Source organism: Octodon degus, unplaced genomic scaffold (genome assembly GCF_000260255.1).
Source record: "Octodon degus isolate 3935 unplaced genomic scaffold, OctDeg1.0 scaffold00058, whole genome shotgun sequence".
Taxonomy (NCBI): Eukaryota; Metazoa; Chordata; class Mammalia; order Rodentia; family Octodontidae; genus Octodon; species Octodon degus.
In genome coordinates, this window is record NW_004524634.1 from 2487363 (window position 1) to 2491620 (window position 4258).

Consider the following 4258-nt stretch of genomic DNA (forward strand, 5'->3'; position numbering starts at 1 on the left):
TAGCTCAGTTCTTTAAGTGGCTGCTTCCACAAAGCTGTCAGCCTCAGGTTGCTGTAGTTCGATCCCCACAACTCCAGCCAGCCAAACCTGCCCTGAAGGCATTTGGCGCAAAAAAAAAAAAAAAAAAAAAATCATTCATGAAAATTAGAGAATTGTAATTTCTGCAATTCCACTAATTTATTAGAATAAATAGCGTGTACTGTATACGCCTTTTAAAGCCTTTTTTTAATGTATGTAGTACAGTGTCTGTAGGATCTCACTACACAGATTGGAATCCCTAGTGCTGGGATTACAGGCCCGTGCCACCACGCCCAGTCTCAATTACTCAGTCTCAATGGCTGGCTCGGCACGCCTTGGGGGCAGGACTGGCAAGGCACTCCAGGGATTGAACCCATGCGCCTTCCTAAGGAGGTACCTTAGTCTGCTGAGCTGTCTGGCTGGGCCTTAAGCCTTCTGTTACATAAGCATTTTTTCTTTCCTTTTTTTTTTTTTCTTCCCAACACATAAGATCTTGAATTTAAAGCATATACTGTCCATGCTTGCCACTGTAATGCCCTATCTGCCACCTTTTTTTGTCTGTTTTTAAAAATCTTATCCTGGTTGTGTGCTGTTGAGTAATTCTCTCCACTCCAGAAATACTTTAATTTTTTTTTTTTTTTTTGTAGCAACAGGGTTTGAACTCAAGACCTTGTGCTTACTGGGCAAGTGTTTATTCCACTGAGCTATCTCCCCGGCCCTTGTTTTATTTTTTTTGAGACAATGTCTCACTGTGTAGCTCAGGCTAGTCTTGAATTCACCAGGATCCTCCTTAGCCTCTTGTGTGCCAGAATTACAGACATGTGCTGTCATGCCTGGCAAAAACTAGATTTGCTTTGGTGTTTAGGATTCTTTTTATTTTTTGCACCTATATTGTGTTCCATTGTGTGACTGACTATACCTTAAATCTATTTATTCATGTATTGATAAAGATTTAGATTTTTCTTTTCCTGAGACCTATGTTCTTTTTTTCTGTTTGTCTTTATTGGCTCTTTCTGGCTTATAGCACAAGTGATAGTTAACTTGAGAAGAGACACAGTGCATCAGAAGTTTAGTATTAAAGTGATATCTATTATATGCTAGGCAAAGTATTTTACATAGTTGATGAGATTTTGAAGAATTTTAAGGGCTGGTGAGATGGCTCAGTGGTCTAAAGCACCTACTTAGAACAAGCTTAGCAAAACGCAGGGACCGCGGTTCAATCCCCAGCACCACATGCCAGCCAGCCCTGCCCCCTGGTGGGCTGAGCTGGCCACACACACACACATAAATAAAAAAAAAAAATTTAAAAAAAAAAAAAAAAAAAAAAAGAATTTTAAAATCAACTGAGATGTATGAATAAAATTATTTCAGATTTTGCCAGTGAGGAAACTAAGGCACAGAAAAAGATCTTTCTTTCTTTCTTTTTTTTTTTGAATTTCTTTATTGTCATATAGCAAATAGTGAAACTACTCTTCTGTGGACCTCAGGTACTATTTCCTCTTGGGCATATTAATTCTGCTTTTAGCCATACGTTGTAACATACCCTGTAACCCTAGTACTTGAGAGGCTAAAGCCAGGGATTGCCATAAATTAAAGAGGTCAGCCTGGACTAAATAGTGAGTCCAAAGCTAGCCTGAACTACCTAGCACAAGACTGTCTCAAAACAAAACAAAATATGTAAACTCTGAAAAAGTTTTAAGCCAAAAAAAATTGAAAAGTTAGTACTTATTTTTGATCTGTATTCATTTACAAGTTAACATTTGCTGCATTTATTTTATCAATGTACTTTTTAATTACTTGCAAGTAAATTATAGACATCATGACATCTTACTCCTAAATTTAACATTTATCTCCTAAAAGTAAAGCTTTCTACATAACCACAATAGAACACATTTGAGATTAACTAATATATAGGCCAAATTAAAAATTTTCCTTGTTTTCCAAGATGTGTTTTATAATTATCTCTGCTTGCCTCATCCACACCCTCCATTCAGGCTCCAGTCAGAATTTATGAATTGTAGTGTTTTAATCTAGAATATTCTGTGATTGCCTGCCTTCCCCGCCTCCTTCCTTCCTCATTCCCTCCTTCTCTTCTCCCCATCCTCCCTCCCTTCTTTCAAATTCAGGAAACTTGTCTTGTAGGATATCTCATATTCTGTATTTTGCTGTTCCCAGATTACGTGGTTTTTTTTTTGATAGGATCACTGTATGTAGAGTTGATCTTGAACTCACTTTTTAAGCTAGGTTTGCCTTAAACTCATGATGATCTTCTTGCCTCAGCCCCCAAAATACTAGGATTACAAGATTATAGTCACTGTGCCCATATTACTTAATTTTTCTTTTTCTTTTTTTTTTCCAGTCAAGCGCTTATCCTACTGAGCCATCTCCCCAGCGCCCCCCCCCTTTTTTTTTTTCCCTAGCTCAAGACCAACAGCAGCTGTTCCGTTTTTATTGAACGTGTTACAAAATGAGGCTTAGTCGAAAAGCCCAAAGCCCATGTCGTCCTCACATTCCTCCGATTCTTCTTTCTTTGCTTCCACCTTCTTCTCCTCAGCTGGCGCAGCGGCAGTGGAGGGCGCAGGACCACCTGCAGGCGCAGCGCCCGCAGCAGGGGGAGGACCTCCAGCCCCTACATTGCAGATGAGGCTCCCGATGTTAACATTGGCCAGGGCCTTTGCAAACAAGCCAGGCCAAAAAGGTTCGACATTGACACCAGCCACTTTAATGAGGGCATTGATCTTATCCTCCGTCACGGTCACCTCGTCGGTCACCTCGTCGTCGTGCAGGATAAGCGCGGAGTAGATGCAGGCGAGCTCGGACACGGAGGCCATGATGGCGGGCTGCCGGGCGCGGTGCTAGTCGCCAGAAGAAGTGAGGGCCTCACCCCAACGCGGCCTTAGCTTCCTCGGAAGAACCGAGCACCTTGGCGGCGGCTGAGGAAAGGGACCCCCCCCCCTTTTTTTTGACACAAAGTCTCACTAAGTTGCTCAGGTTGGCTCTGAACTTTCTATCCTCCCGCCTATGATGTTGCTTTTCAAACTTTCTTTGTTTTTAATTGTTTTTGTAGTTTTGCTTTGCATCATATTGAGGCCAGGTAATACTAGCTATTAGGTCTTTTTTCTTAATCATTATATTGTACTACCGGCATTATGCTACTTCTAAAACATAATTTAATAAAGCAGTATTTTGGGTGGCCACAGTAGTACTTGCAAAGTGGTATATATGCTTTATCCTTTTGCCCTGGTGAGAGGATGTGTTTTAGTAGACAACCTAGTGAACATTTAAAACATTACTGCTTTAATAATAGTTCACCATCCCTTTTGAACCATAAACCAGAATGCTCTGGAAACATAGTAACTTCTACGTGTTGAGAAAATAAGATTTATACGTATTAAATAATTGCTTTTAAGTTATGGGGCCATTAAGTGACAATACTTAACACATAACTTTAGTTTTGCTGATTCCAAAGGTCTTGCTTTTATTTTTATTTTATTTATTTATTTATTTATTTTATTTATTTTGGTGGAATCAGGGATTGAACTCAGGCCCTTGCACTTGCCAGGGAAGCACTTATTCCACTAAGCCATCCCCCTGGTGAAAGGTCTTGCTTTTAAATACTATATGCTAAGACTAGAAAGTTATCTTCCTGAAAGGTCCAAAATAATGAAAATGTTAAAAAAAAAAAAAAAAATTGAGTACATAAAACAGAATTATCTAGTCCTGGTGTGGTGGCGCGCACCTGTAATCCCAGTTCTGGGGAGGCTGAAAACAGGAGGATCACTATGAATCTGAGCTGTGTGGTGAGACCCTGTACCAAATACATAAAAAGACAACAACCCAGAATTATCTATGTATTCAAAATCACTGGTAGGACTGATATATATGTTGAATTGAAATTAATTTTTTTTTTGTCTTCATGTTTTGTCACATTATTAGAAGATTCTCATCCTTGCATTCAAATTGTGGCAGGAGAATGGCTGTAAGTTCAAGGCTAGCTTGAGTTCAAGCCAGTCTGCAGTATATGGTAAGGCCCTGTCTCAAAGAACAGGGCAGTTTTTTGAGAATTCTGCCAGTCATCTTGGACCTATGTTTCACTGGTTAAAACCTGTCACTGGCTATTTTTTAGGAAGGTTGGGAAAGCAAAGTATTTATTTTTAGCTTTTTTAATAGAGTCAGGTAAGGAAAATGGGAGTTGAGAATTAATGTTAACTCATTAACATAATCTAAGGCAAGTAATAAC

General features: G+C 39.5%; 1 protein-coding gene and 1 pseudogene across 1 annotated transcript in view; one reads left to right on the plus strand and one right to left on the minus strand.

The window, feature by feature from the left end:
• Znf638 (zinc finger protein 638) overlaps positions 1-4258 on the plus strand; it is a 189318-nt gene that overhangs the window by 112017 nt on the left and 73043 nt on the right. The window lies entirely within an intron of this gene.
• On the minus strand, positions 2447-2960 carry LOC101585996 (annotated as a pseudogene).